Consider the following 16,157-nt stretch of genomic DNA (forward strand, 5'->3'; position numbering starts at 1 on the left):
AAATGGTACAACAGAAAGACATTTTTTATTTTGTTGGTTTTTTGTTTTGTTTTTGGGTTGTTGTTGTTTTTTTGTTTTTGTTTTTTTTTGGGGGGGGGGGGGGTCATAGACATGCAATAAACATTAACCAAATAACACAAAATATCTCAAAAATTAGGAGAAACAATATTTAAATAATATAAAATGTTATATAACTTTTTTGCTTACAAAAACAAAAAAACACTTTACTGTAAAACTTCATATACAGTCAAACCAAAAATTATTCAGACATTTTTGATATATTTTTACTAGCGGGTGCAGGACAATATAGTTCATTCATGTAAGTTAGGATAGCAAGTAAACTGTGACATATTATACCCAAAAATTCTTCATACAGTGGACTACCAGTAAAATTGATCAAAATTTGGAACCAAAAATTATTCAGACACTTTGACCTGACCATGTTTTGCTTAAGTGTTATCTGACATAATTAAGATAATTTTTATTTTTTCTGACACAGTTTAACTCTGAGATCTTGTCATATTTTATTACCATTTTTTTTAAACTACAGTGAATGAACTGTATTAATAATTGAAATGTTCAAGATGTCTGAATAAATTTTGGTTTGACTGTATTGTCTTGGTAAATATGATGCAGTCTCAAATTTGTGAATATAATGTTTCACTGCACACTATAAAACAGTTTGTCAGGTAAGCAAAAGTGGGAAAAAAAAAGTTATTACAGTTATTATTTTATGTTCATGACTTGGTTTATTCAAGTCCAAAATACTTAATCAACCTGGTAACTTTAAGTTACGCACCTTATTTTGCAATGTGGAAGTAAGCTTTTTTTCTGTGAATGTGTGGCCACTTCCAATTTATTAGCCGCTATAGTAAATAACTGGAAGAATAACAAAAAGCAGTAAATGGTAAAATAATTTGCGCTACAAACCAATTTAAATAATATGAAAACAAATAACAGTTTGCAATGTCAATGACCATCCCTGCTCTTACGTTAAGATGAATACTTTAGCAAACTTCATTATCAGGTGTCAAATCAGGTCATATTATTATCAGGTGTCATTTCAGGTGGAAATAGATCCTTAAGGCAACAACTGCATATTTCCACCTTTTTCTGCCAATTATTAGGCGAATAATACTTTCTAAACTAAAATATGTAGATTGCTGTGACAAACATATACTAGCATTGTCTTGTTAAATACAATGTATATGTCACCATAAATTATGTTATTCATATTTATACTTTTAGAAAGCATAAACGCAGTAAAATTAGTTTTTATGATAACAGGTACCTACTATAATGTTTTCACCTTTGCTTTGTTCTGTTTTATTTTTTATTTTTTGTACTTTAGTCAGACTCCATGTGCTCCGGTGTATGTGTGGTGGTACAGGTGTGTCGCTGAATGATACACAGTGTTTTGGGGTCAAACACTCAGTCTGATGAATTTGTATTTATGATGAATTGTTAGTGCTAAATGCTAAACACATGTGATGAGCTCTTTAGATGTGATTACTGTTGTTACCCTGCCATCTGCTGGTCCCTCGCCTCGCTATCTCTCCCCTCAGTCTGTCTCTTCAGTCAGTTCTCTCTCTCTCATGCTCTTATGTGTCATCTCTACAGAAAGCACAGGAAGAGAAAAGAGAGTGATTGTTATCGAAAAATAAGCATGGTGTTTGAAAGGGAATTTAATTGAGGCATTCGTTATATTTGAAAAGGTGAATTCCTTTGGGGCGACTGCAGGAAACTCGACCCATTTCATAGCCTCAGACATTAATAAAGAATGGCATCTTTTGACTTTAGCTTTCAGACCACAACCTTAAACGGGCTAAATATAGGGGGAGACACAGTAATTCCCTCCACCTTGGGGGATGAGACGCAGGACAGGAGTACAGAATGGCGGAGGCCTCCAATTAGCAAAGCGGGGAGACCCAGACGCAGTCGCACAAACATGCAAACAAACACGCAAACTCCAGTGTCCGTGCAGACACACACTCTCTCAGCCCTAAAGGGAACGTTAGGGTCTTTCTTCTTAATATTTGTGCCATTAATAATCCACAGAGGTCTGATGGTGCGTCTAATAGGAGGCATCCGGTCTGAGCTCTGGTAACTAATAAAAAATAGGAAGTGAACAATGTTTTCGTCTGGTCGCATGAGAACACCCACTGGGGCCAGTTGCAGGAAGGGTCGCATGCTCTTAAATATTTTTCCTTGTCCTCTTATTACAGGATTATGGGCTTATTTTAAGTCATTGACAGAAGAACGTTGTGTATTTTTAAGAACATTGATGAACGATCTTCTGTGGTGTATGAATGTTCCAAATGTAAGATTATGCATTTTCCTAAATCTGCTGTATTTTTTAGTTCTTTAGTTAAACTCCCAATTAATGTGACATGTTAGTTCAGGAAAATGTGTCATTTATGACACATGCAGTTTAAATGCAGAAAAAAAAGAGGTTTAAAGTATCCTTCTGCCCTGTATTACAGTCGTGGCCTAATGGATAGAGAGTCGGACTTGTAACCCAAAGGTCATGGGTTCGAGTCTCAGGTCCGGCAGGGATTGTTGGTGAGGGGAGTGAATGTCCAGCGTTCTCAATACCACGACTGAGGTGAGACCCTTGAGCAAGGCACCGTACCCCCAACTGCTCCCCGGGCGCCGCAGCAATGGCTGCCCACTACTCCGGGTGTGTGTTCACGGTGTGTGTGTTCACTGCTGTGTGTGTTCACTGCTGTGTGTGTTCACTTGTGTGTGTGTGCACTTGGATGGGTTAAATGCAGAGCACAAATTCCGAGTATGGGTCACCATACTTGGCCACATGTCACTTCACAATATTCATAACTTATATTAAGCTACGTCAAATGCATCAAATAAATGCAAAAGGTATTTATTGACAATATACATACATTTTCTTAAATATAATTCAATTCTTAGGGTGGAAGGTGAAATACCACTTTGGCACTCTTTAATGTGTCATGACGGATTGCTGTAGCACCTTAGTTCAAAGGAAGCGCGCACGTGAACTGATCATCTCTTCCTCTTTACTACTAGCTACTGCACTCAATAAAATATGAATGAACAAAATAAACATGAATGAACATCTGAGGGTATGTTGAAAGAACCAGCACAACTTACTGAAAAGTCTCATGTCTCATGTAATCGCCCAATCAGTTTCAACTGTGGAAAGACATCAATAAAACAGCTTGTAAACATGTCAGGACAGGTAACATTACCTCAGAAAAGCTATTCAATCTCCATAAACTCTATTTAATGACAAAAATGTACTCTAAAGCAGTGTTTCCCAGCCTTTTTTTTTTTTCAGTAATGGCACCTTGCACTAGTGTTGTCACAATACTGGAATTTTTAACTTCGATACGATACTTTGATTTAGACTTTTGATATTCAATACCACAGGGAAGAACCACCGTAGGCTATATACTGTCATATAGATATTTTTAATATGATCTAATTTTTTGTCCATCCACTGAAAGTCTAGGCAAACAACAATTTCTTCTGAAGAGATCACTTATGCAGATCAACAGATCAACCAAGCAGATCTTGCTCCCCCATTGACTATATATATATATATATATATATATATATATATACACACACACACACACACACACACACACAGGTTTGTAATAACTTGGGGGTGAGTAAATGATGACATAATTTTCATTTTTGGGTGAACTATCCATTTAATGCAGACAGTCAGTATGACCTAAAATGGAAATACTCGCGTATTTAATATGTAAAGATAATATGTAAAGACATGTAAAGATAAGGATATAACCGTAAAATGAAAGTTTTGCACTGAGGATGCACGCGCATCTGTCAAAGCGCACGACAGGGCAAGCTATGTTAAGCTGCATTAAGCTAATGCATTAGCTTGAAGCTTAAAATAAAGAATTCTAATGTTTTGTGCAGCTTGGATCACGTACCTTTCCCGCAACAGCTCGCTCTGTTTCCTCCACTATTTTTAGATGCATTTTGTCCATAGTAAGTGCATTATTCGTTGCTGTAATTTGGCGCGACTGGCGGACGTATTCTGTGAACGGTGGGCAGACGTGACTAATCGATAATGACAATCGTTGTCCATGATTTTCATTATCGATTATTGTCGATTTTATCAATTAGTTGTTGCAGCAGCCCTATTATTATTATTATAAAAACTGCCTTATATGCGATAGTATACATCAGTTCATTTTAACCTTAATAATAATCAGTTCCCATCCCGTGTACAGTTTACAACATTACTTGAGAAATACTTTTTTTTTTTTCCTTGAGGAAAAGTAGCATGTATGTTACTATATATCCGTGTATATATCCAGATGAATCGATACTGAAATGGCATTGAAATCAATTCGCAAAATTAATTAATTGCCCAACTGTGACTTCTTATTTCACAATTCTTATTTTTTTCTCGTAATTGCAAGTTTACATCTTGCAGATCTGACTTTTTTCTTGAGATATAAACTCGCAATTGTGAGTTATAAAGTCAGAACTGCAAGATATAAATCCGAAATTCTGAGAAATAAAGCCACAACTCTGACTTTATATCTCAGAATTGTAAGATATAAACTCACAATTGTTATAGGCCTACAGTCTGAATTGCGAGATAGGCTATAAACTCGCAGTTGCAAGTTAGGCCTGATTTCACAGACAGTGCTTAGATTAAGCCAGAATTAGGCATTAGTTTAATTAGTTCAAAGGACATAGCTTTTATAAACGTGCCCTAGAAAAAAACATTACTGGTGTGCATCTTGAGACAAAACAATGGTTGCTTTCAGTTAAAACAGCTCAAACATGTATTTTCTGACTAGGCTTAAGTCTTGTCTGTGGAACTGGGGGATAATGTTAGAATTGTATAATGGCTTTCTTCTTCTTCCTCTTTATAACTCGCAATGAGGGAAAAAAACCTCACAATTGTGGGATATAAACACAATTTCAAGCAAAAAAATCAGAATTGCTAGATGTAAACTCTAAAAATGTCTGAATTGTGGGATAAGTCACAATTACCTTTTGTATTTTTTTTTTTTTTTATTCTGTGGTGAAAACTATAATTTCTCTGTCGTCTCTGATTGGCTGAAGAGAGATAGAAGCATTAACAGAAGCAATCATCACCTCATCGCATGTAAAACAGCAATCCGTACCAGATTCAACATGCTTTGTTCACTGCACAGGGATGGTAACTATCTGACACTGTAAAGTTCCTTGTCATGGCAGAGGGTTATGTGCTGTGGCACGCTGTGGCAGATTGATTTGTAGGTGTCCTTTGGGTGTAACTCAGGGTAAGATCAGTGTGAATGATAACAAACACTCACATTTTCTCCCAGTGTAATAGAATCTCCTGTGAGTGATTACACTGTCATTGGGCCAGTATCTAATACAGTGCGGTCAGTATTCAGACTGCATGTCTGTCAGAGATCAGAGGTCAGGCTGATGAGAGGAAACAAGCAAAAGTTTGTTTAGAGCTAATGAAACATGAACAAGCTTTTGTTATTCCGCTGCAGGACATGCAAGTAAAAGAGAAGAAACGCAATGTATAACTGGCCTGCAGATCAGGCAGGCTAATTCACATATTAAATTGTTTTGTAACACTTTATTTTTTTATTTTTATGGCATTATACAGGATAATATAATTATAAAATAATTCACAATGCTTTACAATGCAACATATCAGTACTATTGTCACGTTTAGTTAGTTAAATTTGAATGAACTTTTAGTTTGTTTCTCTTCAGTTACCTGTTTCCTTTGTTCTAGTTTCCCACCACTGATCAGTTGTCATGGACATTCATTTAACGAGCACACCTGTCTGTATTTAGTTAATTATCACTATGTATTTAAGTTCTTCCTTGCAGTCAGTTCTTTGTCTGATATTGTTTGTGTGTAGCACGCTGTTTTGTATCTTTGCGTATTGCAAATGATATTGTTTGTGTGTAGCATGCTGTTTTGTATCTTTGCATATTGCAAATGTAATAACTTCCTCCACCTCTAAAACAACTTTTCGGCTGAGTTCATCAATCCCTTATATTTTTTCAATCTCTTTCTCTTTAACCACCTGACTTAAGCTCCAATTAATTCCTGACTTATAGGACTGTTGACTTGGGCTGTGTTCCACTCCAAATTTTGATGCCCTTCACTCGCCAACTTCCACCCGTCTCGTGGACTCGGATGTGCGTCATTACTTATGTTGCTTGAGTGCCCACTACTGGCAGAACTCATGCATAACGTTTAAATGGAAAGTACTAAGCCCTTGATCACTTGGAATTCACTATGGCTATGGATTTATTATTTAAAACCCTTTTTTTACTTATGAATTTGTTTAATGCACCATTCTGTATGCATATAAGTTAGATAAAATCTATAAAATCCTATAGGTATATGAGCTGTTGGAGAAAAATAAAGTTACACAAATGAAAAAAAAATCAATAGTATAAACTTTGACCATAAACATAAAGTAGCTACAAGTATTATGCGATTAAATTTTAACGTCATTAATATATTATACACTATGTAATTAATTCTCAACATACACTTCACTTAAAGGGTTTTTGAAGCTTCAAAGTACAAAGGCAGTCAATGGAAGGAAATCTGACAGCATTCTGTCATCAAAAAGATCTTCATTTGTCTTCTGAAGATGAACGAAAGTCTTACGGGTGTGAAACGACATGAGGGTGAGTAATTAATGACAGAATTTTCATTTTGGGGTGAACTAACCCTTTAACCGCAATCTACTGTGACGTCACAATCAAGTTGAGCTGTGGGATATAGAGCTGCTTGAAGTGTACATCAGAGTAGACTCGCACCAAAATCGAAATCAAAATCGAGGGGACGAGGGTCTGTCCATATAAACTTCCCTAGTCCACTTCACAAAGTGGAACGCACTTCAAAATGGCGGTGGGGATTCCCCAGAGGGGAAGTGCTTGGGAAGTTTGTGAGTGCATGTCTAAAAGTGGAGTGGAACGCAGCAATAACGTGACATCCTCTACTCGCAAAATTCTCTACTCATCTAAAACAGGATTTTGCTTTTTCTTATTCTTATTATGCATGCATCTTTAATGGCTAATACATGTAAAGTATGTATACAATTTGAAATTGGTCAGAAAATTTTCAGGAAAATGTTAATATACTTCGAGGTACTTCAATTAAAATGAACAAGAGATGGAAAAAAAATTTAAAAACAGTGAATAATTACTTTCCATGCTTTTTTTAAATTTTAACCTAAATCTTTTTGTTGATTTAAAAAAAAAAAAAAAAAAAAAAAAAAAAATTATGGATGTGTTATGCGTATATGGATCAGCTACACCCACAAACAGGCTTCATGGAAAGTATTCTTCTTCTGCATAAGTGTTTGAAGATGCAGAAGTTATAATGCTGCAGACTGAGCACACCTCACTTAGTACAATCATTGCCAGCACCAACACAACACTTTTACTGTGGTTATTATTTCTGATATGATTATAGTTCAAAGTATTTTGGCTTCATAGATGTATTGTGGAGTGTAGTTGGTTGGAGTAATATTCATACTTCCCATAGCTCAGCCTGTCGCTCTGTAACCCACACAGCTGTAGGAGTCTTTTAGCACTAATGCAGCAAGCATAAATATATTACAGTCTCATCATCTCTCCATTTATACAGGTGTCACCGTCTGACTTGATTTCCAGAGAGCGCAAGTTTTACTTTGCCAGGCGATTGAAGGCGCAACATTATTATAAGAGCAAAATGTATTCATGATAGCAGAAGTCCAACTGGCCCCTGGGCTTTGTAATATAATACAGGCCCTCTTTATCAAATTTAACAGATTATTGGAAACAGGTTGTACACATGATTTGACCATGACGTGAGGAGGCAGGGCCTGCGGACTTTCTCTCTCTTTCTTCTCATTTCCATCCTCTCATATCTCTCACTATCTCATTCTCTCCCTGGCTGCTCTTTGGATTTGATGCTGACTGATTTTTGGAGGACGTCTTAATAACAAAAGTAAGACACGTGCCCTGGGCTGATTGTTTTAACACGCTTCTATCACAGATTACCACCAAACACTTACCACAGACCCATACTGACAAAGTTTTATGGACATTTAAAGGGTTAGGTTACTTTACACCAAAAATGGAAATTCTTTTATCATTTACTCACCCTCATGTCATTCCAAACCCTTGTGACTTACTTTCGTCCATTAAACATAAAAGATGTACATACCAAAAAGGATAAACAAACACCATAAAAGAATCAGAAAAGTAATTTCTTCTTTTACGCTATATTCCAAATCATAAAAACAGTTTTGTGTGTACAAGAACAAAATTAAAGCTATTTACTTAAAAGTAAAAAAGTTTTACTTTTTTAAAAAGTTAAAATTTCCAGTATCTGTTCTCACTGGGAAAAACAATGGTAACCTAAAAATGGTAACATCTGAATCAACTGGTTTTATTTAAGTTAAAAATATTATTTAAGCAATCTATTGTATAAAGTGCTATATAAATAAATGTGACATGACTACTGGAGTGGCGAATTGCAGAGCTCGAGCAAACATATCCACAGTGCTATGATCAGATGCTTTCCTTACACTTTCTTAAAAAATGTTTGCAGTTTTCTCCGAATATTTTGTTATTGAGAGGAAAGCACACAGCACATATTTACATCTAAACCCCATTTTCAGCAGCGTCGGGATGTTCGCTAACATTATACTGCTGGTCACATATTTCGAATTTCTTTTTACCCCTAAGCGAAGAAGGAAAAAGAACTTCGCCTTGAGTATATCGGGGCCTTTAACATCACTGAAGCAACTTAGTGGCCCACAATCTGTCGCTGTAGCTTGCATGCCTTCTGGTCTGTTCTGTTTATGCATGTTTTCTTCGACTACCTTGTGAATCACGTTTGCCACCTTGTGGATAAACTAATTACTGCAAAAAAATTGAATGTGCATGTGCGACCTGAGCGTACAAAAATCCGGCGGTGCACATACAGTACGTGCGTACTCTTCTGATGACGAAATTCACGTCAACTGCACTATACACTGACCCTCTCTAACGCGTAAAGGCTGATTTATACTTCTGCATTGAAACTACGCTGTAGCTACATCGTAGAAGCATAAATCAGCCTAAAAACGTGAAGTACAGTGGTGATCAGAATTATTGGCACCCTTGGTAAATATGATCAAAGATGACTATAAAAATAAATCTGCATTGTTTATCCTTTTGATCTTTAATTCATAAAATTAGCAAAAATCTAATCTTTCATTGAAGGAAAAGAATTGAAAGTGGGGGGAAAAATCACATTATGAAATAAATGGTTTTCTCCAAAACACGTTGGCCACAAGTTATTGGCACCCTTTTATTCAGTACTTTTTGCAACCTCCTTTTGCCAAGGTAACAGCTCTGAGTTTTTTCCTATAATGCCTGACGAGTTTGGAGAACACCTTGACGAGATCAGAGACCATTCCTTCATACAGAATCTCTCCAGATCCTTCAGATTCCCAGCTCCATGTTGGTGCTTCTTCTCTTCAGTTCACTTCACTCATTTTCTTTAGGGTTCAGGTTAGGGGACCATGGCAGAAGCTTCATTTTGTGCTCAGTGACACATTTTTGTGTTGGTTTTGATGTTTGTTTTGCATCATTGTCCTGATGGAAGCTCCAACCATGGCCCATTATTGGATTTCTAGCAGAAGGGGCCAGGGTTTGATTTTTTTTTTTATCTGTTGGTATTTCATAGAATCCATGAAGCCATGTATCTGAACAAGATGTCCAGGACCTCCAGCAGAAAAATAGGCCCACAACATTAAAGATCCAACAGTATATTTAACCGTGGGCATGAGGTACTTTTATCCATGTGTGCACCAAACCCATCTGGTGGGTTTGCTGCCAAAAAGCTCTTTTTTAGTTTCATCTGACCATAGAAGTCGGTCCCATTTGAAGTTCCAGTCGTGTCTGACAACTGAATATGCTGGAGATTGATTCTGGATGAGAGCAGAGGATTTTTCTTGAAACCCTTCCGAGCAACTTGTGGTGATGTAGGTGCTGTTTAATCATTTTTTTTTAGGCTTTCTGAGACTCAAGACTCAACTGATCTCTGCAATTCTTCAGCTGTGATCCTTGGAGAGTCTTTGGCCACTCAAACTTTCCTTCTCACCATGCATTAGGACGATTTAGACACACGTCCTCTTCCAGGCAGATTTTTAACATCTTTTGTTGATTGGAACTTCTTAATTATTGCCCTGATGGTGGAAATGCGGATTTTCAATGCTTTAGCTATTTTCTTACAGCCACTTTCTATTTTGTGAAGCTCAACAATCTTTTGCTGCACATCAGTACTATATTCTTTGGTTTTACTCATTGTGATGAATGATTAAGGGAATTTGGCCTTTGTATTTTGTAATTTGTTTGTACTCCTGTGGAACAGGAAGTCATGGCTGGACATTTTCATGTTCATGATCACCCTGGTGTGCTAAAAAAAATGTAAATATGAATGGGAATATACTTCAGAGATATTTTACTCATAAATATTCTAGGGGTGCCAATAATTGTGGCCAACGTGTTTTGGAGAAAACCATTTATTTCATAATGTGATCCCCCCACACACACACACACACTTTCAATTCTTTTCCTTCAATGAAAGGTTAGATTTTTGCTAATATTTACCAGGGGTGCCAATAATTCTGACCACCACTGTATGCTTTGGGCTAAAGGCTCCAGCATCCCTGCGACCCTTCAGAGCAGGGGTAGGGAATGTTGATCCTGCAGCCAATGCGCTGCAGAGTTTAGCTCCAACCCTGAAAAAAACACTTACCTGCCTATAACTTTAGTAATCCTGAAGACCTTAATTAGCTTGTTCTGGTGTGTTTTTGTTTAGGGTGTGAATCTCTACCCCTGCTTCAGAGGATAAATCGGTTTGGAGAAAGGATGAATGTATGAACCAGCATATTTACAACAATTTGTACCAACAAAACCTTTTTTTTTTTTTTCAGTTAAAGGGTTAGTTCACCCAAAAAAGAAAATTCTGTAATTAATTACTTACCCTCATGTTGTTCTACACCCGTAAGATCTTCGTTCATCTTTGGAACACAAATTAAGATATTTTTGATAAAATCCGATGGCTCAGTGAGGACTCCATTGCCAGCAAGATAATTAACACTTTCAGATGCCCAGAAAGCTACTAAAGACATATTTAATGTGACTACAGAGGCTCAACCTTAATATTATGAAGCGACAAGAATAATTTTTGTGCGCCAAAAAAAAAACCCAAAATGACTTTATTCAGCAATATCTGGTGATGGGCGATTTTTAACACTGCTTCATGAAGCTTCGAATCTTTACGAATCTTTTGTTTCGAATCAGTGGTTCGTAGCGTGTATCAAAATGCCTAAGTCATGTGATTTCAGTAAACAAGGCTTTGTTACGTCATAAGTGTTTCGAAATTTCAACAGTTCGCCACTGTGGGGTGTGACTTTGGCAGTTTGATACATGCTCCGAACCACTGATTTGGAACAATAGATTCGTAAAGCTTTGAAGATTCATAAAGCAGTGCTTTGAAATCGCCCATCACTAGATATTGTTGAATAAAGTCATTATTTATTTTTTTTTTTTTTGGTGCACAAAAAGTATTCTTGTTGCTTTATAATATTATAATATTAAGGTAGAACCACTGAACTAACATGAAGCTGTTTAAAATATGTTTTTAGTACCTTTATGGATCTCGAGAGAGGAAGTGTCATTGCTGGCCTCACTGAGCCATCAGATTTAATTCAAATATCTTAATTTGTGTTCTGAAGATGAATGAAGGTCTTACGGGGGTAGAACGACGTGAGGGTGAGTAATAAATGACATTATTTTCATTTTTGGGTGAACTAACCCTTTAAATTTACATTGAAAAATATGTATGAAAACATACATTTCTTGTCCATACATTTTTTTTTTTTTTTTTTTTTTTTACACATTTAATGTAAAATTTAATGTTTACACATCGCATTTAATGTACACTAACGTATTCAGGGGGATGTATTCAGCTTTTTTATTAGTCACAAAAAAATATATATCTAAACATTTATTTCTTGGAACATGCTATTAAATTTAATAATTATTAATATACTTTTAATTATCTTTGACTTTTCATCAATGACTTTTGTCATTGACCTATTTCCAAACTTGATGTCACAATCGATTACGGAAACCAATGCTATTCACCATCATTGATATCAAACCTGGCACGCCAAATTTGAATATATGCAAACATGCAAATTTAAAAGTGCAAATGAGTCTCAAAAAACTCTCACAGCATTAGATTCTGGGAGGTGATAGTTACATTGCAAACTTGGTAATGCAGATTGTTTCCTGTTTATAAAACCCTTCAATGACTAAAATTATTAGCCTGAAGTATATCAATGTATCTTCTTGCTCTTCTCCAGATGGAGTTTCCCAGAACCCTATGAAGCTGAGATGACACTGCCAGTTGCCCAGCCCTGGGGCAGATCAGGAGCAGGGGGATAAACTGTCACCCTGGAGGGGTTGAGGAGCTGTCTCAGGTGTCAGGTTATTATTCTGCTATGAGAGGATCCTGAGAGCTCTTCTGCAGTGCGCTGTGAATGTTCAGACCACTGCGGTCTTGCTCCTTCATGTAGGATTAAGAATGTTATGGATGGAATGGATGAAATCTGAGCAAATGTGCACTTTTGTGTGTGTATGTGTGTGTGAGCGAGTCAATCTCTGGGAAAAAAACTTTTGTGCCTAAAAATTTTCAGGAAAATGTTAATATTCAAATTACCTGGGGTTTACTTTAACCACTCACTTTAACCTTAAAGCACATAATTATTTCAGCAATATCTCAATAAAGGGGTGGTTGATTATGATTTCACTTTTTTTTTTTTAACTGTAATTAGTGTGTAAAGTATCTATTAGAGCATAAACAACATCTCTGGTTTGAACAATATAAGGCTGAACACTGTTACTGACAATTGTCATTTTGGCTGCGTGAGATTCTCCAGCTTTGTTGTTGTTGAACAACCGAAGCGCGAACTGTTAAAGCTCCGACCTCTTTAGAAAAGCAGGCCTGGAGCAGCAGCTAATTTGCTTTTAAAGGGACACACACAAAAACAGCGTGTTTTTACTCACACCCAAATAGGGGCAAATTTGACAAACTATAATAAATGGGGTAATCTGTGGGGTATTTTGAGCTGAAACTTCACAGACACATTCTGGGGACAACAGAGACTTATATTACATTTTGTAAAAGGGGCATAATAAGTCCCCTTTAAGTTTGGAATTTATCTCATTTGACTTAATTTAAATTTAAAGATTTGAAGACTAGATTTAAATCTAGTATATATATATATATTGTTTCTTGTAATAAATCACACATTATAAAAAACAAAACAAAACATGGCATCTCTTTCAACTATGCAAAAACCATTCAACTCTGTTACATTCCCAATGTTTCAGGTATGAAAGTTATAGGGTTGAAATTATGAGAATTAACAAATTACGTCTACATAAATATATACAGTATAAACAATGAAAATGTGATATTTTAATGTAAATAAATTCAACATTTAGGTATAATTTAAATTTATTTCATTATAACCCATTAAATTGTAGTAGGAATAGTTATGAATGAGGAAAATTAAATAAAACAACATTACTACATTATTTTAAGATAAACTGTGCAGTAGATATAAAACTCTGCAGTTGATATTGGATGCACTGTGTGCATGTACAGTACTTGATTAGTTTTTAAGTATTTTAATAAATAATTCCATGCCCATTCAGAGGATTTGGCTGCTGTCCCATAGCGTTTCAACACTCCATGTCAATATAAATATGTATGTTCATCATCATACATTTCCAGTTACATTTCAGATGTAAGGTATAAAATCTGTTTCAACATACTTCAAACATTTAAAAGTCATATCTGAGGGTCAGACCCAGGGTTATATGGATCAGGTTTAGATTCAGCTCAAAGTCAAGATTTATTTTTTCTTTTCACCCTGAAGATCGATCTATCTATCTATCTATCTATCTATCTATCTATCTATCTATCTATCTATCTATCTATCTATCTATCTATCTATCTATCTATCTATCTATCTATCTATCTATCTATCTATCTATCTATCTCAAGCCCCTAGCAAGGCACACTGTGAATTTCTTTAAACTTCCAATATCTTTTGACAACACCAAACCATGCAAACTACTCTAGACTTGTATAACTTTCTGGATTAACTGTACCTTCTGTAACAAGTCTTTGTCAAGCCAACATTCAAAGCTTGTTTTGTTGAACTTTTCTACTTACATTTGCATGTATGTTCGGTGCCAATAATTGTGCAGAAATTACCATCGCAGTTTAAAAGAAAATGGCAGACCACATTTTTGAGCTTCTGTGAATTTAAGGTGGTGCTGAGCATCAGTGTATAATCTAGATATTGTAACATCATGATCACACAAGATTTACAAACCAACACTCACCTGTTGGAATGACAGAGGCTGGAGAGACTAGTTTGTTACTCTGGGACAGTATTAAAAAAATTAAATAAAGCCTGAGAGAAAGAAATGAGACAATAGTTCCTCTTGATGCTAATTTTGACGCTGTGACAGCCTAAGACTAGTGAGAAAGATCTGTTCCAAACTCACATGATATTGAGAAAACATTGAGATAGAGAGAGAGAGCTATATGTGTCTGGCGGCGTTATAAAAAGCGAGTGAAAGGGGAAAAAAACACTAGAAGGCATCTCGTTTATCATGCAGGTTTAGCATGCACATGTGAAAATGAACAACTCTGTTATCAGCTAGTCTGCCTGAGCTTAGTTTAGTGTACTGCCATTTATTGTGTGTAAATGGCAGACTGTCAGGACCCGCGAGTCGCTGATTTATCGGCCGCTGCCGTCCTTTCTAACGTCGATGAACTAACATTCACAAACCACCCCAAGCGACTTTGATCGTTGGATAAATTTGAAAAACGAGTGCAAATGTTAATTTTAAAGGTGGATAATTTCTGTGCTAATCACAGAAGAGGCTACCTGGGGTTTTAGGAGCAGTTGTGAAACCTGTTTAGAAACAATCCTTATTATTGCAATTCTGTTTGGTGCCCCTAGTGGCGCAGAAATTACACACACAACTTCAAGATGGCAAATTGTACAATCAGAAAATCAGATTAAAGCCACCCAATGTGGAAATGTTATTTGCAATGTCTTCACAACCATACTTTTCTGTTTCTTTCATACAGTAACATGTTTCTTATTGAAACAAGAAGTTGAGGCAGGACATATTAAAGGGATAGTTGACAAAAAAAAAGAAAAAAAAAAGATAATGTTGTCATCATTTACTCACCCTCAGGTTGTTCCAAACCTGTATACATTTATTTGTTCTGCTATACACAAAGGAAGATATTTGGAAGAATGCTTGTAATCAAGCAGATCTCGCACCCCATTGACTACCATTGTAATTTTTTTTTTTCCTGCTATAGTAGTCAATAGGGAGCGAGATCTGCAGAATTTTCATTTTTGGGTGAACTATCCAGTTTAAAGGGCTTGTCCATTTATATGTTAACCAACCTAGGCTCATAGAATCTGGCAATCATTTTATTATGTTAGTTTTATGAATTGGGGCAGCTTGAAATGAAGTGTCAGATGAATGGAGGCAAAAGATTAATGCTGTATCACATTTGGAAATAATGTACCCCCTACACTAAACCCTATCCCTAAACCTAATCAATATTGTTAACAAAAGCAAATATGAGATAAAAACACATTTGCTGAAGCAACCATGATATTTTAACTTGTTCCTTCAAGTATTTGAGCTCTTTTACCATTTCACGGGACTCGTATTGCAGTGATGTACCAAGAGAGCTAATGAGAAGAGAAAGTTTATTACTTCATAAAAACGCACATATGGAGCCACTTGTGTGATGCAGATGTCAAAATGTATTTAACAAATCATACACTATGGCAAAATTGTTTCGAAGTCATGACATAGGAACCATGCAAAAATATTATCAATATTAAATGTCTTTATTAAATGATAATCTGCTACTGTAATCATAAGTTGTGTGTTTCACAACCTCCAGTATTCATTTGAGTTGGAAACTGCACTGAATTGTAAGTACAGGTAAGTTTTTGGGGTTTTGCAAAAATGTTAATTATTTTTGTCACAGTCAAGATCCATGATTTGCTGCT

The 16,157-nt window shown here is 36.0% G+C and overlaps 1 long non-coding RNA gene across 1 annotated transcript in view; it reads right to left on the reverse strand.

The window, feature by feature from the left end:
• Nucleotides 1–4,286, reverse strand: part of LOC125258439 — a 35,454-nt gene extending 31,168 nt beyond the window's left edge. The window contains exons 1-3 of the long non-coding RNA XR_007182621.1: nucleotides 3,939–4,286; nucleotides 3,130–3,171; nucleotides 1,523–1,614 (exon numbers count right to left, since the gene is read on the reverse strand). This is a non-coding gene — a long non-coding RNA (uncharacterized LOC125258439). The remainder of the gene's footprint in view (nucleotides 1–1,522; nucleotides 1,615–3,129; nucleotides 3,172–3,938) is intronic.
• Nucleotides 4,287–16,157: the final 11,871 nt, after the last annotated feature.

Source organism: Megalobrama amblycephala, linkage group LG22, assembly GCF_018812025.1.
Source record: "Megalobrama amblycephala isolate DHTTF-2021 linkage group LG22, ASM1881202v1, whole genome shotgun sequence".
Lineage (NCBI taxonomy): Eukaryota > Metazoa > Chordata > Actinopteri > Cypriniformes > Xenocyprididae > Megalobrama > Megalobrama amblycephala.